The sequence below is a fragment of the Chiloscyllium plagiosum genome, chromosome 13, assembly GCF_004010195.1.
Source record: "Chiloscyllium plagiosum isolate BGI_BamShark_2017 chromosome 13, ASM401019v2, whole genome shotgun sequence".
Lineage (NCBI taxonomy): Eukaryota > Metazoa > Chordata > Chondrichthyes > Orectolobiformes > Hemiscylliidae > Chiloscyllium > Chiloscyllium plagiosum.
The window spans coordinates 34,174,702-34,198,767 of NC_057722.1; the positions used below are offsets into that span (position 1 = coordinate 34,174,702).

Sequence of the window (24,066 nt, forward strand, 5' to 3'; positions counted from 1 at the left end):
CTAGATTAAATTACATTGATGTTCTTCTACTTGGACTTCAACTATCTTAAACTTGAGCTCAGCCAAAATTATGCTGTCCGCAGTTTAACTGGAACCAAGTTGCATATTTATTCACTACCACAGTACTCACAGAAAAAAAAATGCATCGCCACATAATAGACTCCGTCAGATTTCAAAAGCACTGAATAGACAGTGGCAACATGAATATGGTTGCGAGATGATGATGAGACAGAAAATAGAGTCTTGATGAATGTTTAAAATCAACTAAGAGAAAGTGAGGACTGCAGATGCTGGAGATCAGAGTCGAGAGTGTGGTGCTGGAAAAGCACAGCAGGTCAGGCAGCATCAGTGGAGCAGGTGAATTGACATTTCCTGATGAAGGGCTCCTGCCCGAAATGTCGATTCTCCTGTTCCTTGGATGCTGCCTGACCAGCTGTGCTTTTCCAGCAACACACTTTTGACTCATGATGAATGTTTGTTTTTCAGACTGGAGCAAATTAAACAAGGGGGCTTCCTGGGAGATCGTACAAGTATCACTGCTCATCACGTCTAGTAATGCCTTACTCTTGGGGATTCAGGCCTCAATTTCAAAATGTACAAATGAAACAAAACCTGGAAGTGTAGTGAACCATGAAAAGGATGGCTGTTGACTCTAACAGTACAGACAAGTTGGCAGCAGAGATAAACATGTGGCGATGAAATATATCAGAGAATTGTAATGGGTTAGATTTTGAAAGGAAAAGGAAAGGTAATTTATATCAAAAGCCTAACATTGGAGGAGTTGGAGAAACACAGATACCTGGAGATATATGTGCACAAATTCTTGATGGTTTTATTGATAAAGTGGTCAATAAATAATGAAAGATCATGGGCTTTATAAATACATATATAGAGTTTAAAAGATTATGATAAATCTTAACTAAACACTGGGTCAGCTATAATTGAAACACGAATGATTTGTAGGCCTTAGAAAAGATTTACTGGAATGATTCCTGAGATGTAGGACTTCACTTACGTGGATAACATTAACAAAACTGAGGTTGTTGTCCTTACAGAAGAGATGATGTTGTCGCCATTTCAGAGACATGGGTAGAGCAGAGAAAGGAATGGTTATTGCAGGTTCTGGGATTTAGATACTTCAGTAAGAACAGAGAAGATGGCAAAAAAGGGGGAGGTGTGACATTGTTAGTCAAGGACAGTATTATGGTGGCAGAAAAGACATTTGAGGATTCATCTACTGAGGTAGTATGGGCTGAGGTTAGAAACAGGAAAGGAGAGGTCACCTTGTTGGCAGTTTCTGTAGGCCTCTGAATAGTTCCAGAGATGTAGAGGAAAGGTTAGCAAAGATGATTCTGGATAGGAGCGAGAGTAATAGGGTAGTTGTTATGGGGGGCTTTAACTTACCAAATATCGACTGGAAATACTATAGTTCAAGTACTTTAGATGGATTGTTTTTTGTCTAATGTGTACAGGAGAGTTTCCTGACACAGTATGTAAACAGACCAACGAGGGGTGAGGCCACATTGGATTTGGTAGTGGGTAATGAACCTGGCCAGGTGTTAGATTTAGAGGTCAGTGAACACTTTGGTGATCGTGACCACAATTCGGTTATGTTTACTTTAGTGATGGAAATGAATAGGTATATATTCCAGGGCAAAAGTTATAAAGTTGGGGGAAAGGCAATTATGATGTAATTAGGCAAGATTTAGGATGCATCCTAAACCTTGGGGAAAGAAACTGCAGGGCATGGCACAATAGAAATGTGGAGCTTATTCAAGAAAAAGCTACTGCATGTCCTTGATGAGGCAGAAAAGAAGTTGTCAAGTGAGGGAGCTGTGATTTACGAAAAAAGTTGAATCGCTTGTCAAGAGGAAGAAGAAGACTTATGTTAGGATGAGACATGAAGGCTCAGTTGGGCTCTTGAGAGTTACAAGTTTGCCAGGAAAGACCTAAAGAGACAGCTAAGAAGAGCCAGGAGGAAACATGAGAAGTCATTGATGAATAGGATCAAGGAAAACCCTCAAGCTTTCTATAGATATATCAGGAATAAAATTAGGGCCAATCAAGGACAGTAGTAGGAAGGTTTGTGAGGCATGACCTACCCTTCACAAAACCATGTTGACTATCTCTAATCAACTTATTCCTTTCTAGATTATTATAAATCTTATCTCTTGTAACCTTTTCCAACACTTTACCCGCAACCGAAGTAAGGCTCATTGGTCTATAATTACCAGGGTTGTCTCTACTTCCATTCTTGAACAAGGGGACAACATTTGCTTTCCTCCAGTCTTCTGGCACTATTCCTGTAGGTAATGATGACATAAAGTTCAAAGGCAAAGACTCTGCCATCTCCTCACGGGCTTCCCAGAGAATCCTAGGATAAATCCTATCCAACCCAGGGGACTCATGGATTTTCACACTTTCCAGAATTGCTAACACCTCCTCCTTGTGAACCTCAATCCCATCTAGTCTAATAGCCTGTATCAACATTATCTTTTTCTAGTGTGAATACCAATGAAAAGTATTCATTTACCACTTCTCCTATCTCTTCTGCCTCACAAACCTTATTGAGTTCTTTGAGAAGGTGACCTAACAGATGGATGAGGGTAAAGTGGTTGATGTGGTGTATATGGATTTCAGTAAGACATTTGATTAATTTCCCTGTGGTAGTCTATTGCACAAAATACGGAGGCATGGGATTGAGGGTGATTTAGCCATTTGGATCAGAAATTGACTTGCTGAAAGACAGAGGGTGGTGGTTGATGGGAAATGTTCATCCTGGAATTCAGTTACTAGTGGTATACTGCAAGGATCTGTTTTGGGTCCACTGCTGTTTGTCATTTTTATAAATGACCTTGATGAGGGCGTAGAAGGATGGGTTAGTAAATTTGCGAATGAGACGAAGGTTGGTGGAGTTGTGGATGGTGCTGAAGGATGTTGCAGGTTATAAAGGGGCATAGATTAGCTGCAAAGCTGGGCTGAGAGGTGGCAAATAGAGTTTAATACAGAAAAGTGTGAGATGATTCACTTTGGAAGGAGCAACAGGAATAAAGTTTACTGGGCTAACGGTAAGATTCTTGGTAGTGTAGATGAGCAGAGAGATCTCGGTGTCCATGTACATAGATCCCTGAAAGTTGCCACTTAGGTTGCTAGGGCTGTTAAGAAGGCAGAAGGTGTGTTAGCTTTTATTGGTAGAGGGATTGAGTTCTGGAGCCACGTGATCATGCTGCAGCTGTACAAAACTCTAGTCTGGCCACACTTGGAATATTGCATACAGTTCTGGTCGCCGCACTATAGGAAGGATGTGGAAGCTTTGGAAAGGGTTCAGAGGAGATTTATTAGGATGTTGCCTGGTATGAAGGAAAGGTCTTACAAAGAAAGGCTGAGGGACTTGAGGCTGTTTCCGTTAGAGAGAAAAAGGTTGAGAAGTGACTTAATTGAAACATATATGATAATCAGAGGGTTAGATAGGTTGGACAGTGACAGCCTTCTTCCTTGGATGGCAATGGCTAGCATGAGGGGACATAGCTTTAAATTCAGGGGTGATAGATAGAGAACAGATGTCAGAGGTAGTTTCTTTATTCAGAGAGTAATAAGGGTATGGAACACCCTGCCTGCAACAGTAGTATACTTGCCAATTTTAAGGGCATTTAAATGGTCATTGGATAAAAATTGAATAGTGTAGGTTAGATGGGCTTCAAATTGGTTCCACAGGTCGGTGCAACATCGAGGGCCGAAGGGCCTGTACTGCGCTGTAATATTTTATGTTCTAAGATGATTGACTGAATAAACGCATTCAAAATTCTGTGGTATCTAGAAATAGAGAGAAACTTTTCCTACCATTCTAGGAAGACACAGACTAAAAGTGACTGGCCAAAAAGCTAAAGGTGAAATCACAAGAATCTTTTGCAAACAGAAACAATTTGGAACTGACTACCTGAAATGTGGGTAGATTTAAACATAGCTTTAAAAAGGGAACTGAAAAAGTATTTGAAAGGAAAAATATTTGCCAGGATACAGGGAGAAAGTGGTGGAATGGGATTAGCTAGATGATTTTGATAGAGTCAGCTCAAAATCAACAAGGTGAATAGCTTCATTTGTGCTGTAACCATTCTGTACTTCTGTGATATCAAACCATCATTCTGAATTGTAAATATATTACTATCTCTTCATTTTCATTGGGTCAAAGCCCTGGAACTCGCTACACATCAGAACGGTTAAAATTCCTTCATTATATAGATTGCAGTGCTCAATCTGATGTTTCACCACCACCTTCCCAATCAAAATTTCTAATGGATGTTTAATGTTGTCCTTGCCAGCAATGCCCATTTTATGACAATGAATAAATAAACCCCTTCCGGATTGTGGGTATGAACTGCATACTATCAAGTCAGGTGATAACAATAGGTGTCTTTGTTCCGGAGTAATGGAAGTCAGGGAATGTTCTGAAATGTGTCAATCTATTGCTAAATATTCAGCCGTCTAACCCCACCTTTCACAGACCCCCAAACCTTCCCAACAATCCTTATGCCACCTCATGCCACAATGCCGACTCTTGCTAATCCTTTCCCACACCATTCCCTGACAGCCACTTACACACTTCAAGCCAAAGGACCCCACAGACCCTAGTAGTCCCAAAGATGTTAATGCTAATCTAAGACACCTATTACCCACACGGTCTCATGGTTCCAATGCCATCTTAATGCCAATTCATGCCATGTTAACACAAGCACCACCTTTTGCCTTACACCTTCCATGAGAATTCACCTAGTATTCACCATGGAATAACCTCAAAAGCCACACTGAGATCAAACAAAACAAAATTCTAACAATCAATTATCGACTTCACTATAAAACAAAATCATTCATGAAAGTCTATTTAAAACATTTTAATCTGCTCAAGCATTTAATTCCATATCAAAAACATAGTTGTCTTCATAAACCCTGTATCAGAGACAACCAATCCTTCAATAATCTCTTTAAGCAGTCAATCAAAATGAATTTACAACCTCCTGCTGTGTCAATAATAGGTTATGAAAAACAGCCAGCTTTCACTAACCTGCTATTGTAACTGCTGGAACTTTTTTATTGCTCTCAATGATTCAGACAATCTTCTGTAAAAAAAAAAGTTGCATTTAAATATAGGGAGCCAAGCTTCCTGTTGCCTTTTTCGCACTGTTTTGCTGTTATGTTATTGGAGTCTCGAATTTCATTGGGTGTCACAAGATTTGTTTTAACATCATCAACTGGGTAAGTACTATAGTAAACAACTTTGGTGTAACCTTGCTCTCTCTGATTTGAGGCCACTTCCAATGCCAACCACTGCAAGTAGTAGCCAATATTATTGTATCACTGCCCAAAGTCTGCACCAAGGAGCTCTAACACTACTGGCCCCAGACCACTCACTAGAGCCAACGCCATATACTCTCAGCTCTACAGGAGGAACCACTTGGAAATGGTGAAGCTGCCCTCCTTCCTAGCCATATTATTTCTCCCCACACCCCCACCTTTCCCCACTACCCAAAACAGCTATGACTATGCTTGACAACACCCACGTCCGCCTCCTGAGGTGACAGTAGGAAAACAGGAATAGGAGCAGGCCATTCTGTCTATCAAGCCTGCCTTGCTATTCTAGTCCATGACTGATCATCTCTGCAATGTCACACTTTCTCACACTTTCTCCATATCCCTCACTAGAGTCTGGAAACCTATTAATTTCTTTCATGTATATGCTATACAACTGAGCTTTCAAAGCCAACCTGAGTAGAGAATTCCAAAGATTCTGGGTGGTCTTCCAAAGGAAGATATTCCTGCTCATCTCACTCTTAAAATGGCCTGCTCTTTATTCTGAGAGTGTCACCAGCCTCGACAATCGCCATATCAATATCTACTGTGTAACTTTCTAACTCTCAACTGGATCACCTCTCATTCTTCAAAACTCTAGCGAATACAGATGCAATTTACTCAATTTTTCCTCATAAAACAATCCTGCCATTCCAGGGATTAATCTAATGAGCCTCCACTGTACTCCCTCTGTGGTAAGTTTAATCTCCTCAGATAAAGAGACCAAAATTGTACTCAATATCCAGGTACAACAGCACAAAGTCATTTTTACTTCTGTGCTCAAATAGCATTGAAACGATTGCTAATATACCATTGCCTTTCTCCTTGCTTGCTGCACCTGTATGTTGGCTTTTCGTAACATAGGGGAAGGGCAGTCAGGTTCCTTTAGACAACCACTCGTAACATCTCACTATTTGAGAAGTGTTCTATGTTTCTGCCTTTTCTATTAAAGTTCATTAGCCATGTGGTAGTCCAACCATGTTGCCTGTCCAAGTTGTCTTGAAGTCTCCTTGCATCTTACTTGCAAATTTGGAAATATTACAATTGATCCCTATCCAAATTATCTATAGATTATGAAAAATTGTGAACCTAGTTCTGACCCTTATGATAGCCTATTAGAGCTATGCTGAGAATGCTTTATTTAGATTAGATTCCCTACAGTGTGGAAACAGGCCCTTCTGCCCAACCCTCTGAAGATTAACCCACCAGGCCCATTTCCCTCTGACTAATGCACCTAACACTACAGGCAAATTAGAATGGCCAACTCACCTGACTTGCACATCTTTGGACTGTGGGAGGAAACTGAAGCACCCAGAGGAAACCCACACAAACAAGGGGAGAATGTGCAAACTCCACACAGACAGTCGGCCAAGGCTAGAATCGAACCTGGGTTCCTGGCACTGTGAGGCAGCAGTGCTAACCTCTTTCCTGTGTGTCTATTAACCAGTTCTCTCCAATCTCATATGCCCAGATTTTATTTACCAACTTCACATGTGGAACTTTGTTAAAAGCCTTCTGAAAACCTACACACACAATGTCCATGGTTCTCCTTTGTCTATGTTATGAGTAACATCCTTAAGTAACTCTAAACATTTGTTGAACATGATTTCCCTTTCTGCCCAATTTTGCTATTCTGTTCTAAAATGATCAGTTGTCAGAACCTTTATAATACATTCTAACATTTCCCTATTATAGTCGTTAAGCTAACAAATCTATAGTTCTCACCTTCTCCTCTCCTCCCATCTTAAATTATGGGGTGATATTACTACCTTCCAGTCAGCAGAAACCTTTCACAATGCATCCCTCAGCTCTCCAGCCACTTCAACACCATGGGATGAAGTTCACCTGAGGGGGGCATGGTGGCTCAATGGTTAGCACTACTTTCTCCCATTGCCAGGGACCTGGGTTCGATCCAGCCTCCTGTGACCATCTGTGTGTACACATTCCCCCAGCCCCCCGCCCCCCCCCCCACTGTGCCTGTTTGGGATTCCTTAGTTTGCTACCACAGTCCAAAGACATGAAGGTTAGGTGGATTGGCCATGCTGAAGTGTCCAGGGATGTGTGGGTTAAGTGTATTAACCATGGGAAATGCAAGGATGGGGAAGGTAGGTCCAAGTGGGATATTCTGCAGACGGTCAGTGTGGACTCGATGGGCTGAATGGCCTGCTTCCATACATTCTATGATTGAGGAGATTAACAAGCTTCAATTCTGTTAATCTTTCTGAATACTACCTCCTTACTTATACTAATTTATTTGAGCTCTTTGCAGAAGATTGTTGGTTGCCGAATATTTCTGGGAGAATTTTTATCACTGACTGTGAAGACAAATACAAAGTAATTGTTTAGCTTCTCTGCCATTCCATGTTTTTTGCAGTAAATTCAGGCAAGGCAGTGGCGTAACGGTAATGTCAGTAGACAAATAATCCAGAACCTCCAGCTCTGATGACATGGATTCAAATCCACCCAATGGGAACTAATGAAATTTGAATTCAATAAAATCTAAAATTAAAATTTAGTCTAACAGTGACGATGTAATGATTGTCAGAGAAAAAAAAAGGCTGATGACTGTCCTTTCAGTTAAGGAAATCTGCCATCCTAACCGAGCCTTTCATCCATTTGACTGACAGAACCACAGCAATCTCTGAAGTGAGTTAAGCACCTCATCAGTTCAAAGGGCAGTTCAATCAATGATGGGAAACAAATGCCAGCCTTGCCATTGACACTCACGTCCATTCAAAAACGAAGAAAATCATTCCCTTGTCCCCACCTGTCACAGGGCTATATTTATTCTTGCTATAATTTTTCTTGTCACATGTTAATAGGTTTTTACCGTCCATAGTTATGGTCCTCAGTAGCTTAACATTCATATTATTTTTTACCTTGCCTTAACATTTTTTGGCCCTTTATAGCCGAGTCGTAATCCTCAGATTTATCACTATTGCTGGTATTCTTACAAACCGCTTCATTTGATCTGAAGCAATCTTTAACATTTGTTTAGTCAACCATGGTTGATTCCTTTTCTTTTCTGGGTGTTCCTGCCTTTGAGGAATGTATAACTTGTTGCAGTTAGATTAGATAGTTCTTTCAGCACTCACCATTGTCTATCCACTGTCAAATCTTTCAGTGTATTTTCCCAGCGTACCCAAGTAAAAATTTACTTTGCTCGGATTTGAGACCCTGGTTTCAGAATGAACTGTGTTGCTTTAAAACCTCATGTAAAAGGGAACTTGGGGTCCCTACAGCACATTAAGGCAATAGAATAACACGGGGTTGCCACTGAAGCCCAAAGAGAGAGAGGGCGAGAGAGCAAGAGACAGAGAGGGCGAGGATCAGGAAGGAATAGCCAGCACATCTAAGCAAATGCCAGTGGCGGCAGCAGCAGCCATCAAGCCAAGGGAGCTGTGGACCTCCAAACTGACATTCTGGTGGAACAGCCAAGATGAGATCATGAGGAAATGACAGCCACAGCAGGTGACCTGGAGCCCAGTGGACAAAGGGCCTGGCACAGACTCCAGGCAGCAGCAGCACCCAAAGCTCCACTCTCAGAAGGTCCATTACGAGACATTCTGTAAATGCTACAAAATGTTACATTCTTCATTCATATTTTAAGTTATATTTTAACAATTATATAATTTACAAATGTAGAATTTAACCATCTAAAGTGATGCATTTTAACTCAGAGGATATAGCTTCAAGGATTTAGTTTTTTTTTTCTGCTGAGGAAATCCCTATAGATTGTTTGGGATTGCAGCCAATGGAGACTTGACTGAGGGTATTGGTTGGGCCAAGTTGATAGGCCCCAGCAAGAACAATGTAGGGAGATGGACCTGAGGAACCAGCTTGAGAAACTGGGGTAGAGGGTTAAAAGGCCAGATTAGATCCTTGGAGGTGGCACTTCCATTGGAGATTGCCCCCCTCCTCTTCCCAGACACCAGCTCACCCAGAAAAGCTGCTTGGCATGGCCAAAGGATGAGCAGGCTGCCCATCACTTCCACCATCAAGCCGTAAAATGCAAGACAGATTGGGTATGGGAGGGAAGGTGACAGGCAAGCCACACATTGCATTTTATGGAGTCCCACCTTTAAACATATCAGTATTAGACATAAATTACAACTCAATGATTTACCTCTCTTTTTCTCCATTGTTGCACCCATTCCACTGTTATACCCATTCTTTTCCAATCCCAATAACTCTGGCTGCCCACTATTCTCCTTTTCTTTTCCATTTGGTCTCTCCATGTCCCCTTCACAGAGTTTATTTTGTCAATGTCTCTGTACTCGTATTTCCAACTCTCCCTCTTCTCTCCCTTTTTGCCCCTCTCGGCTTTTGCTTTCTTCTCCATTTCCATTTTATGTATGTCATCTGTTTGTCTGAGTTTCTACTTTTTTTTTAATTGATTAATTTGCATTTTTCAGCTCTTTCAACCATTTAGTGAAATCAGCCAATGACTGTAATGTGCTGAGGTGTGAATGTTCAAATGGGCAGAAGGAAGTGGTAATCTGGCAGTAGCTTGTCTCAACCGCTCAGATTCCTCAGTTTGGTTTAGGCCAATAAAGAATGATGCTTGACATGAACAAATCAGTTACCCATGCTTTTCATTAAGCCCAATAAATCATACTTCTTCGTATGACGAGCAACATTACTGAACAAGCTGAAAAAGAAGGAACAAAAACAGAAGTTGCTGGAAAAGCTTAGCAAGTCTGGCAGCATCAATGAAGAGAAATCAGAGTTAACGTTTCGGGACTGGTGACCCTTCCTCAAAACTCATCACCCAACTCGAAACAATAACTCTGACTTCTCTTCACTGATGCTGCCAGATCTGCTGAGCTTTTCCAACAACTTCTATTTTTGTTTCTAATTTACAGCAACCACAGTTCTTTGTTTTTTAAAGAAGGAACAAAGTTTGGTCTTGTCAGCAAATTCTGTAACATTGACAATGACCAGCATTTGTAAAGTGTCTTTATTGTAATAAAAACTTTCCAGTCACTTCACAGCAACATTAGCAGGCAATTTGACAACAGGCTACACTATGGCATATTTGGACAAAACACTTGTTCAAAGAGATGGGTTTTATGAAGAAACTTTCAATTACATGAATTTGGAAACCAAAAAGGTTTAAGGAAGAGAATGTAAAACATTGGCAGTTGAAAGCATGGCCACAAATCATGGGGTAAAAGAAAGGGATGCCCAGGGGCCCAGAATTGGATGAGTGCAGTTCTCTTAGAGGCTGATAGGGTTGGAGGGGATTAGAAAGATAGGGTTCTACCATTGCCCTTTCCCAGAGTAAATTAATTGTCATCCAACCTCCAGGTTCCCCATTCACTTAAGGAGTGCCATGTAATAAAACATTTGTAATTTGAAGGGACCACAGCACTGTCTGCAAAGCCTCACCAATACGTAGATTTTGTGGCTGCAGTAACCACAGGGATGGAGAAAAAACCTGATTAGGTTACCTCTCACCTTTTCCTGAATGTCCTGCTGAAGGACCTGAGGGGCTGCACTGAAAGCAGCTCCCCCCAAGTAATGGATGAAGAGAACGGTGTCTTCAACCAGGCAGCCGTTGAAATCAGCAGCATCAGTCGCCATCCTGAAGATAGGACCTGTTGGAAGACTAGGACCACCCACAAAGGCACAATAGGCAAGTAACGCTTTTTGGCATTCAGCCCCACGTCTCTCCTCTCACTGTTCTAAGCAGATACTCAGGCCAGTACCCCTTCTAGTTCCACTCATTTCCACTCTCTCCAATAAACTTACACCTCCATTAGAACAGCCAATATTCATACTCACTTTTAACTTATTACCCTCTTGTATTCATGCCCCTTACTCTTTACAAATGGTGATCTTTCCTCAACTGCACTCAAGCCACTGGAAACATACACACACCGCTCTGCTTTAATTATTGCAGAAGAAGAAATCAAACCAGATGGCAAAAGGTAGAGACCCAGGCACACGGTGAGGTTGAGTAGAAGAAGTAGAAAGGTGACCCTCCAATGTCAGGCACCTTAGGAGGCACTGGAGAAACAAGAAAGCCTTCTTCATTGGGAAACAGATCTGGTACCAAAAAGCTGCAGATCTCATCTATAACCAGTTATGCCAGCCTGATGCTCCTAACACACTGATATGTTAGGCATGTTGATCTTCTGGCTGTAAATCCTGCAATTGGGAATCTCGCCACCTTCCAGCTATTCTCAGTGTCTTCCTATCTTCCTATCTTGTGGGCGGCACGGTGGCACAGTGGTTAGCACTGCTGCCTCGCAGCGCCAGAGACCCGGGTTCAATTCCCGACTCAGGCGACTGACTGTGTGGAGTTTGCACGTTCTCCCCGTGTCTGCGTGGGTTTCCTCCAGGTGCTCCGGTTTCCTCCCACAGTCCAAAGATGTGCAGGTCAGGTGAATTGGCCATGCTAAATTGCCCGTAGTGTTAGGTAAGGGGTAAATGTAGGGGTATGAGTGGGTTACGCTTCGGCGGGTCAGTGTGGACTTGTTGGGCTGAAGGGCCTGTTTCCACACTGTAAAGTAATCTAATCTTCACTATGGAGTTGAGAAGAAGAAAACTCTTGCTGCTTCTGTCACTACTGTTAATAATGGAGTGACCCTCAGCAACAATGAAAGACAGAGCTGCATAAGCTGCTCATGTATCGTTGTGATGGATAGCAATGGGGAAATGCAGGTGGAGTGGAATGAAATGCTAGTGAGGTGAAATGCCTTTCAAATAGTTACAAACACTTGTCAAACAGTAAGAAGACCCTCAGAAAAGCCTCTCAATGCCCATGCCTGAAACACGACTGTGAAATGTCATTGTGTATTCAGTATGAGCTTGTTCAGTTTGTCGGGGGACTGAAGAAACTCTCTTGTGTGCACCAATCTCATTGATCCCAGTGAGTTGCCTGAAAGATCTGGAAACAAGTCCTGAAGATTCATACTCATCTCAAAATGTTAGTGGCGTTTGCATCTCTAAAGATGCTGCCAAGCTGCTGAGTATTTCCAGCACTTCCTGTCCTTAGATCAGTTTCCCAGCATCCACCATATTTTAGTCAGTGTCACACAGATCTACAGCACAGGAAAAGGCCCTTCAGCCCATTATGTGTATACTGGTCAAAAACAATCACTTAACTTTTCCCTTTTACACTTTGCTTTTATTTCAGTAAGTTCTCGGCAGAAAAATCCAGAATTCATTGTTAAAACATGTCTTAATTACATTCTTAACAACCTCAATCACTTTCTAATTACTTACTTGACCTATCCAAGGGGTTTATTTGGAAGCACTAGCTTTTGCACTAGTGTGCTCTTTCATTAAGTGGTTGTCCGAATGCTATTGCTTCCAAACAAACCTGTTGGATTATCACCTGGTGTTGTGAGAGTTTTAAATTTGAACAGCCCAGTTCAACACCGAAACCTCCAAATCATATCCAAGGGGGTTTCCTAATTTCCTTCAAGTCAGTCTTAGGAAAGGTGGAAGACTGTGATGTCAAGATCTTCATCTAATGTCAAATTTTGTAAATTGCCCACCACACACGAGAACCCACCTCTGTTTCCACTAATATTGGGTGTTCCAAATGTTTAATTGGAGGAAATTTCTATCATCTGCAACTGGACAAGAAGCAAGACAAATCTAAGACGGGAAGCGCTCTAGAGTGTTGATGGCGAGGTGAGTAGAGCCTGTAAAACTGAACATTAATCTTTTCAGATTTTAAAAATTCACCCATGGAATGGAGGTGTTGCTAGCTGGACCAGCATTTATTGCCCATCTTTAGCTGCTGGGCAGGAAGGTAGGAATGAGCTGCCTTCTTGAACGACTGCTATTCAGTTGGTATAGGTGAATCCACAATGTTGTTATGGAGGGAGTTGCAGGATTTTGACCCAGAGACAGTGAAAGAACAAGGATACATTTCCAAGTCAGGATGGCGAGTGGTCTGGAGGAGAACTGTCCTTCTGGCTGGTAGTGTTTATGCATTTGAAAGGGAAGGAGAGGTAGCATGTCGACAAGAAATTGAAAGGACCCGAAAATACAACCCATGCGATTCCAGGGGTAAGCATGCAGAGAGTGGGAAGAGAAGCTAAGTCAGCTGAGTATCTAGCTGCAACTTGACACACAGGAATGGAACCAGGCAGAGCAATTCCACTCAGCTGGCAAACAAAGTACCTTGGCAAAAGTGAGGACTGCAGATGCTGGAAATCAGAGTCTAGATTAGAGTGGCGCTGGAAAAGCACAGCAGGTCAGGCATCATCCAAGAAACAGGAAAATCGACATTTTGGGCAAAAAGCCCTTAATTCCAGATGAAGGGCTTTTGCCTGAAACATTGATTTTCCTGCTCCTCGGATGCTGCCTGTGCTTTTCTAGCACCACTCTAACCTAGACTCAACAAAGTATCTTGCCTATACCATTTACGAATAATTAGAACCATAAAGAAGTGTAGAACAAACTTAAGTGGCATACCATTTTAATGTCATTGTACTGAGAGAAGCTTCTCCCACTAACTCATCAACTCCTGTTGGCTTCACAGCCAGTTAAGTATATTTTAAATTCTTAGCTTAAGAGGGGAAAGATTTAAAAGGCAACTTTTTCACACAGAGGGTGGGGCATGTATGGAGTGAGCTGCCAGAGGAAATGGTGGAGGCTGGTACAATTTAAAAGGCATCTGGAAGGGTTTTGAAGGATATGGGCCAAATACTGGCAAATGGGACTACATTAGATTAGGATATCTGGTCGGCATGGATAAGTTGGACCAAAGAGGCTGTTTCTGTGCTGTACATCTCTATGACTCTATGTTGTAGCCAATCTGGCAATCACTTTAAGGACAACAAGTAAGGCCATAAATTATTCTGGTTTTCCTTAGCACAACCAGTGGCAGCTGCTTCAAGAGAAAACTATAGCAGCAGAGATTTATATAGGAGTTTGATTACTTATTTTTTTCCGCAATGATCTAACACCTGTTTCAGTTGTTTGGCAGATGACACATATTGAACTTGTGATCAGTCTGTGCTCCCAGCTGCCACATGGGACACTTTTCAGGCCCCGCTCTGGTTGTGAAATGTGTGTTAAAGGTGGAATATCATGGGCCTATTCTCTCTGAAATGGAGGTGCTGGTATTGGACTGGAATGGACAATGTCAGAAGTCACACAACACCAGGTTATAGTCCAACAGGTTTATTTGAAATCACAAACTTTCAGAAAGCTTGTGATTTTAAATAATGAAGTGTCAGCATTCAACACACCAACTAGCAATATATTCTGGAGGCTCACTATTCCCTGGGAAAAGAATCACCCAGCTTCTTGTCTATGTTCCTCTTACATACATGGTCTCTATTTGGATAATTCCAAGTTAATATTGCTTTAACATAAACAGAAACATTTGAGGTGTTTAGTCTAAATAGCTAAAGCATTTACTCTCAGAATGTTTCTTGAGCCTCTGCAAAACCACTGTCTCACACCTTATGTGGACAGCCCCAAACAATTCAATTGCAGTAACAAAATCAGTCCAACCAGTGACTTGTACAATGAAGAAACTGGTATCCTTTGTTTTTTTTCTAAACTGACTGCTTCTATTAGTATAATTCACTACTCTTTTTAATTTAATTCAAATTCTTGAGATTGGTTATAAAGCTTCAGAGGTCTGTGTATCATAAAAGCTATAACATTTGCTTTCTCAATAAACCTCAATATTGCTCCCCACAATTGATGTGTTTTCTGTTCATCCTAAATACATGAAATTTAATGAAGTGAAAAAGCTATTTCCCCTTGTGTCACCCACTCCACACCTAGCACATTAAAACATTTTATGTTTAATTGTAATTCTCTACTGATTTACCTTGGCACAGACATTGGTGCCTTCTTGAAAGTTACTGACTGCATCTCTGACATCTTGCTCATACCATTAAAAAAGACAATGAATAGTAGTATAACAGTAGGCCTAAAACTTATCGCTGGAAACAAGATTAGTACCACTGCCTCCAGGCTGAACCATATTCATTAACCATACTTCTTGGCTGTAGGCTTGTTTCTAAGTCCTAATCCAGTATATAAAATGAGGTACTGGAGGACTGGAGGATTGCTCGTATTGTCCCAGTCAGTCTAGCCTGAACAGTGAGAAAGTTATTGGAAAGAATTTTGAGGGACAGAATATATTTGCATTTAGAGAGATACGGATTAATCAGGATTAGTCAGTTTGAAATATTAAGGAAAATTTATGTTTAGTGAATTTGATCAACTGTTTTCAGGGTTAATGATGAAGATATTTGATATTGTCTACATGAACGTTTCAAGGCCTCTGACAAAAGGTCACACATGACAGACTAGTCAAGATAGTAAGAACCCATGGGGTCCAAGGCAAAGTAGCACATTGGATCCAAAATTGACTTGGAGGCAGGAAATGGAGGATGATAATAGAGGGATATTTCTGAGACAGGAAGTCTAGATTTTTCACTTGTCAGACAGTTGTTATTCCAGTATACTGTAGATGGGAGTTACGCACTGGATCCCTAGAGTATGCTCATTGTAGCACACTCTGAAGGAATTTCCCAGGAAACTAAAGATTCCACTGGGCAATTCCCCTATGCTCAAAACACTCCAGAAGTTTCCATTTAAATAAAATTTGGAGGATTCCAATGAAATTAAGTAAAATAGTTAGACTAGTAAATCCTGAGTAACTATTAAACTGATCCGACACTTAACCTCCTAATTACAATTCCCCAGACCCCCTACATCCTCAAGAGTAAGGGCCTGAAATGAACCATCCTCACTCCTACTGGACAAACCCCTGTCCCCCTACATCCCACCAGACCCAATCCTCCACTTTGCCCACTCTCCTGAATCCCTGGATGCTGCCTGACCTGCTGTGCTGTTCCAGCAATAAAGTTTCAACTTTGATCTCCAGCATCTGCAGACCTCACTTTCTCCTAGCCTAAACAATACATCATTTACCTTGCCACCTGACATCCCTACTGTACCCTCCTCACCTGGCATCCTATCCAGCCAACATCCTACACAACTGATTTCCTACTTTCCTGGTATCCTAACTCCTATTCATCTGGCATCCTACTCCAGCACCCTATCACTCCCTAGCTGGCACTCCTACCCTCTACCTATCTGGCATCCTATCCTGGCACCCCATCCCTTCTCAGTTGGCATCCTACTTAACTGGTAGATTACACAGCTAGTAGCTATATAAAGGTTTGTCTTCCACTCAGCAATGAGTGGAACCTCCTCTCAGAAATGCAGAGCTCCCTTCTTTTGTTAAGAAAGGACAGAGTCGCAATCTGTATGAGATTACCACTCCTTCGAAAATCTTTCCCAACTTCTTAGCATCTCAAAGATAACTTAGCTATTTGTTTGAATCGAGACAGCAATATGCTTTACTGGCCCTGAACAGCTTTGAATTATTACTGACTTCAAAGTGATAAAAAAGTATTTTCCGTTATTGTGATAATTGCATGTAATTTAATTTTCTAGAGGTTTCTTGTCGACTTTTATAGATGTTTTAATCTCCTTCATTTCTTTGAGATTCTTGCCCCTGTTTTCCTGCAACTTAAATCCCTTAAATATATAGAATAACATCCTTTTCAAACTGATTTGTCTCTGCTTATTTCTTGTTTACTATGATTTATTCTAATCAGTAGAAGATTACAATTCAAACAGAATAAAGTCATTTGATAGAATATAAACCCTTTATCATCAGTAGTAGGTTTCCTGTCTAGTCAAGTTGCCCAGGCAAACTTGCCATATTTTCTGCAAATTTTGTAAAGTCAGCCCTCTTAAAACATGAGATTGCCTTAGAATGGTCAATAATATTAAACCCAGCTGTCCCCCACTCTGATACTGGATACAATTTTTTTTATTATTATTCACACACAGGATGTAGGCATCACTGGCTGGGCAACATTTATTGTTCACCCCTAGTTCTCTTTGAGAAGCTGCCTTCTTGAACTGCTGCAGTCCATGTGCTGTAGGTTGACCCACAATTCCCTTAGGGAGGGACTTTCTGGATTTTGACCCAGTGACAGTGAAGGAACAGCGATATATTTCCAAGTCAGAATGGCGAATGGCTTGGAGGGGAATTTGCAGGTGGTGGTGTTCCCATGTATCTGCTGCCCTTGTCCTTCTAGATGAAAATGGTCATGGTTTTGGAAAGTGCTGTCAAAGGATCATTGGTGAATTTCTGCAATGAATCTTGTTGATAGTAAACACTGCTGCTACTAAGTGTCAGTGGTGGAGGCAGTGGATGCTTGTGGTTGTGGTGCCAATGAAGTCGGGTGGTTTGTCCTGGATGGTGCTCAGCTTCTTGAGTGGTGTTGGGGCTGCACTTATCCAGGAAAGTTGGGAATTTTCTATCACACTCCTGAATTGTGCCATGCAGATGGTGGGCTGTCTTGGGGGAGTTAGGAAGTGAGTTACTTGCTGCAGTATTCCTAGCCTCTGACCTGCTCTTGTAGCCACTATGTTTATGTGGTGAGTCCAATCATATTTCTGGTCAATGGTAACCTCCAGGATGTTGATAGTGGAGGAGTAAGTGAATGGTAACACCATTTAATGTCAAGGGCTGGTGATTAGATCATCTCTTATTGTAGATGATCATTGTTTAGTGTTTGTGTGGCACGAATGTTACTTACCATTTGTCAGCCCAAGCGTGGATATTGTCCAGGTCTTAGAGCATTTGAACATGGACTGTTTATTGTTTGTCTATTGTTCTGTTATTTCTGTCAAAACCCATTCTAGTTACTCTGAATTTATCAATCAAGAATCATTTTGCTTTGGTTCTTTTAATAGTTTTTTAAATTAGTTTTATCTTTGGCACAACGTGTGCCAAACTTCTTATTGAACCACTAAGCTATAAATTTTGATATTTTTCCATTCTTACTCAAGATTCACTTTTGAAGTGCTTTTGGAGAAATTCCACTTCTCAGTCTAAGTGTTACTTTCATTTTAGCTTTCTATTTAAATGTTTCTCAGAATATGCCTTCTAACTTTCAAGAATACAAAATATTTCACATTCACATTGCTTGATTTTATACCATCAAATAGTAACACTTCTAAAACGTACTTCAATGTTTTAAAAGTACAGTGAGATTTCTTGAGGTTGTGAGAGGAACCATACAAATAGAAGTCAGTCAGTCTTCCAAATTTAACCATAGAAAAGTCACCTTTCCAAAATGCTCCTCCAAGCATCAAGTTAAATGATATACATGTATAATTCTCTGTCTTCTCTAGTTAGGTACAGAATATTTAAGTACACATATGTAATATCCTACTTATTGGCTTCCTAATGCTGGCAATCCACTGACGGAGATTACTTGGTTGAAGCATTTGCAATGGTGCCACACTGGCATTGTCACTGGACCACCAATCTAGAGGCCAAAGTCAATGTTCAAATCTCACCATGGCAGCTGGTGGAATTTAAACTCACTTAATAAATCTATAATGAAAAGCAACATTACCAACAACGATGAGTATTAAAGCATAGCTTCCTTTAGGGAAGGAAATCTGCTGTCTTTACACAGTCTGCCTTACCTGTGACATCAGACCTATAGTAATTGACTCTGAAATGGCCTAAAAACATTCACTTCAAGGACTGTTAGGGATAGGTAAAAAATATCTCAGGAAGAAATAAAGGAAAATAATATTACAGAAATGGTAAATGATTAATGCAATAGGACTGATTTTGGATAGCACTTTGTAAGAGCTATATCGGCTTCATGGCTAGCTGCTGTGCTAAAAAAATTATATAGCACTGCCAGTTTATGTCGAGAATATAATGAAATTAATCTTGAATTGGTTTCAAGCCACTTGTGATCATCAATCTAAGCAAATTACAACTATACTCATCTACCTTGCAAAACTAGATCAAATCAGTTCTGCAATTTTCAGTTATGGTCATTTAATTGTTGCATTTTGGAGACAGTCTTTGGAAAGGATCAGGTTTTTTTCATCGCTTCCTACTTATTGTTACTGATTTGACAATACAAACATATTGTTCTGGTTGAAGAGTCTAGGTTGGGTAAAACATATGGATGTAATCCACTGACCTTGTTGAGTTATGAACTGTCTTGTGGCCAGGAATAAGAGTTCCTTTATTTCACAATCTGGAAAATTGGGTAACACGAATCCATTGCTAAATTAATAGAAGCTTTAGAAAACATGGAAGTCCACATTTGGTTGTCAATGTCTCTTAATCCATTTATTGTTTTGGTCTAGGATAATAATGAAAATGACCCATCAATTGCTTCTTTTCCCTGACTAAATCCCATTAAATTGATTCAGCTGCAACTTAGTTGGGCTGGTGTAGGAAACAAATCACTTTTGATGATTTCCAGCAGATCTTTGATTCAGATGAAAATCACAGCAACATAGAGGACACTTGACTAAGAGAGTCCTGACCGAGGACACCAATACAAGAACTATAAATAAGTGTACACCATCTGAGAAAGTTGCTTCTCGTGTCCAACAGTTCACTGGACTGATTTAAGGTGAGGCTCGATTTGCATGACAAGAAGACAAAGTTTGGCTTCCTGCAGATTTAATTTCCAATAATTTAGCTGGGACCATGAAGTGGGTAGCCCAGCTTCCTGTTGGAAATAGTTAAGAGCCTTACAAGCTCACTACGTGACATAAAAAGAACGGCCAGACCATCTGAAATACTAATGGGTAACTTCTACTTGATTTTGAGTTGCCAAGACAGTAATCCGTAAACCACAAGTTCCACAGAAAAAGAGGAAAATAAATCATTATTATTTTTAATGGATCCAAGGCAAGCAAAAACTATGTCCCTTTCCCCAAATCATCCAATCCACCCCCATCTAGCTTTTGATTCTCCCTGAACTTGATTGGACTAACTCTGGGGTCTAACGTGCAGCCACCAGATTTTCATCCTCTTTTGATATCCAATCAAGTGAGTGATATAATGAAAATGAAGGCCAAACATGAAAGTTGGTGAGGCTTTGGATCACGTCCATCAGATGGACAAGAAGCTCACTCAACTTGATTCCCACCCAGTGGAAGCATTCACACATTAATTTGTCCAAATGCTTTCTTACACAGTACACATCCCATCCAAATAAGAGTGGTGTTATTCCACAGCCCTAGTTTAATGAGCACCCTCATTACAGCCTTAGTTTAATGAATGTCCTTACTGCAGATTGGTTTGAAAAAAAAATTAATTGTTTTGATGCCTGGAGAAATCAGGTAACCATCCAGCATATGGAAAATAGGGGATGAATTTACATGGATTGGCCTCCCAACTGTGCCCTGTAATTTCAATAAAGACAATACAGAAATCCTTGAAAAAAAAGCAAAATGTCATTTACAGTATTTTTCCAGGATTTTCAAGATTCTTTTGTCAATTATGGTGGACAATTGGACCCTCAGTAGAAGCTCACCACTTCATTATCAATACTGAAACTAACTATGAAAAATAGTTCAGTTTTGTTGAAAATTAGTCCCTAACTTAAGGTTACCAAGCATATTGTAAGGCTGGTGGATGATGGATCATTGTATTCCCAGCAGCAAAATCAGCTTTATGGTCACTTGCTTCAGAGAAAGATAGGATCACATATCATATCAAGGGAATGTTTGTGGAATGACATATTTGCTGAAAAGCAATCAAGGTTTCAAGATCAGAATTTTAAACCCAGCTCAAGTCGAATTGCTTATTCTGCTGAATTAAGGTCAGAATTAGAAACATGAACCATTTTCACTAAAGATTAGCCTTATCAGTGTTTGAGCTTTTGAAGTTATGCTGGAGGAACAATTTGATCAGTGTTCTACTGCTTTTCCATCCAAATAAATTTCATGACATTAAAAGTCTGATCACTGCATCCTGTATCTGTGCATATTTAAGATGATGGCATGGTGATGGAAATACCCATGAATATTAATACCTAATACATCAAAATATGTTGTAAAATTAAATGATAGAACTGAGTTTTCAGCACCTCATGGATGAAAATGCCTCTCACACTGTGGGTTCTGCTCATTTGATTCCAGATAAAATGACTCCGTTTTTCAGTTTGCTGATGCTATTATAACAGTGATCACTGGAAGAAGTGCAGTCTACTGGAGGAGATTTCTTTCTCGGACTGAAGTACACTTAAGCATGCAAGTGGGGTTGATGTAATTTAACCAAAAAAGCTATGCTGGGGGTATGGTATTTCTGTATTTTGTGGGCCTCCTGATGGGTTTCATGCACCTTTCTGTTGTGGTCACATGGTGATATTATCTCAAAACCACCATTCAATGTAGCCAAAATAAATGTGGAGTATAATGTGCAAACATCTTTATCTCCTGATGCATACTTTGGCAATTTATAATTTTAAGTTCCTTGTACAATTTACAGCACAGTACAGATCCATTTCTGAGTAGTCAGTCATACAGCAGCGTTCTGATTTTAACATGAAGCAAATATAATGCATTAAATGAAGTCTTCCACTCATCCAATAAACTGTACTAATTAATTTGCACAACAATCTGAGTTTTATAATTGTGGTTTCCTTGTAATACGAGGAAAGAGAGTCTTGAAATTCACCAAGTTAATTCAAATCACACAATGTGTTAGAATCTGGAATGCAGCAACTGCAAACAGAACTTATTAGGTGTATGACAATACCATTAAGACTTTTATGCTGAAGGTAAATCCAGACACCATTGATCTAATGTACCAAGCAACTTTTCATTCATTACTATTGTGTCGTATTTAAGAAAAAAATCCTCTTCCAAGCAGTTTGCCATAAAGTCCAATTGCATATCAGGTTCTGTATAAATTGGAGGTAGAAATGTTTCTAAAAATCTTCACTTGGTGAATTCTCATCTCAGCTAATCTATTCAAGAAGTACAATGCAGAGATGAATAGAGGCTTCACCAAATGCACTAAAAAAAAACCCGTGCACCTTAGGAATCACAGGAGAGGCAAAAATTGAAGAGTGGTGACTAGTTTTTAGTAGTTGTCTGCTTACCAGTTGATTATTGAACAAAAATAATATACAGGCCCTGGACCAGATTATTTTCTTAGCAATCAATTTGTGACTGGAATATCTGTCATAAATTACTGTGAAGAGATCCCCATCCTTGCATAAAACCATTTCGAACTGCCATTTTAAATGGTCAGTAACAGTAACACTTCTGACAATTTTTCCCTCAAATGGCAAGTCTTGCTGTAAATATTTGATTTCAAATTATGAATTAGAGGTGAGATTAGCTGGACCATTGTTTTCTAACAGAACTAAAACTAATAAAGATACAAATTGTTCCTTAAGGGACAAAGGTGTGACAAATACCAGATTGCACAAAGTTTCTGCTTTTGTTTGCAATATGAAGGATACGTGGTCTTTTACACATCGTACAAAAAAATTAAATTGTTGCCTTTTCTTTCCACTCTGTCAGATTTATAATCCTTGTTTTCCATATTTTACCATGGAAGAGTTAGTATGAACGCTTTTATACAAAATGTCAATAACTTGCATAACTTAAAAAACATTGTTAATACTACACTCAGACTAGCAGAAGCATTAGGTTATATCTAAACAGTATAGCAACTTGTTCCCAAGAGAATTTGTTTATAGGGTATGATATTGATTGTGATAGTGAAAGTGGAATAAAACATTAAGAGAAAGAAATAACAGGGAGACAAAATCAAACTAACGTACAAATTAAATACATAACTGCCAGGGCCATGCAATTTCATGGTTTTGAAATCTTTTTCAAAATATTATTGAAACCAAATGGCTACGATGGCTTTACATCGGTAAAAGTGCATTCATTTCAAAGCAAGCAGTTTTCCTCTACAAATCTTTCACTCCACCTCGCACTTACCCTCTATTTTTCACTTCGAACACGTTATTAAAATTCTTCTGCCGGCCTCCCAATCCAACTTTGTCAGATGCGCTGTCCTTGGATGCTGACTGAGTGGGTGAAACTGGATTTTTCAATCTGCCGAGGAAACAGTCAATCGCTTTTCTGAATGCAGCCATCTTAATCAGTTTGTTTCAATATTCATTATCGCATATTCTCTGCAACGCCATCCCACAGGTTTCTTAGTGAAATCTGGAAACACCTAAACATCCAGAGTCCCATTGCCATAATCATTCAGGTCTCCCCTCTTCCATCACAGCGCCTCTCGCCACTGACTCTCAGAGGTTGTATTATAGACTTCGAGCCTGACGTCAGGTTTCTATCTGCCTGCTCGAGACAGGTAAAGACAACCTGGGGGTGAGTGTCAAAACTGCGGGACTTTTACTTTCATTTAACACACACAATTTGCCCAGAGTGATGTTACCTGCATAAAATTACTGCTGAAGATGCTTTCGTTTTAACTAAAAGAGGGTGAAATTGGGGGAAATTCCATTTGCCTCCTATTTTGCTGATCTGATAGAAATAACAAAAATGTTGCATACACACCGAATTGGAAATAACAGAAAAGGAGCTGTTGAGCCTCTGGTATTAATTAACCTTTTGTAGTGAAGCCCTACAGAAATATGACCAAAGCTACTAATTATGCTTTTAAAATTTGCAGAATTCTGAGATAGCAAACACACCACACAACAGTGCTGGACCTGAATTTACTGAAAACATGCTCCATGGTAAAGATGTAGTATGATGTATGCCATGGCAATAATAAGGTCCACTGTCAGATGCCTTGCGTTCTGGCTTCATGGCAAGTAACCCTGCTCTCCCATTTGCCTCAACAAGGTACTTAAATATCCATTCTCACCCTCAGCCCTTCATTGTAGGGGAGGAAAG

General features: G+C 40.2%; 1 protein-coding gene across 1 annotated transcript in view; it reads right to left on the reverse strand.

The window, feature by feature from the left end:
• LOC122555904 (transient receptor potential cation channel subfamily V member 6-like) overlaps nt 1-23,520 on the reverse strand; it is a 124,432-nt gene extending 100,912 nt beyond the window's left edge. Inside the window, exon 1 of the mRNA XM_043702170.1 lies at nt 23,140-23,520. The gene's annotated coding sequence lies outside the window, so the exon portion shown is untranslated. The remainder of the gene's footprint in view (nt 1-23,139) is intronic.
• Between the last annotated feature and the right edge of the window lie 546 nt (nt 23,521-24,066).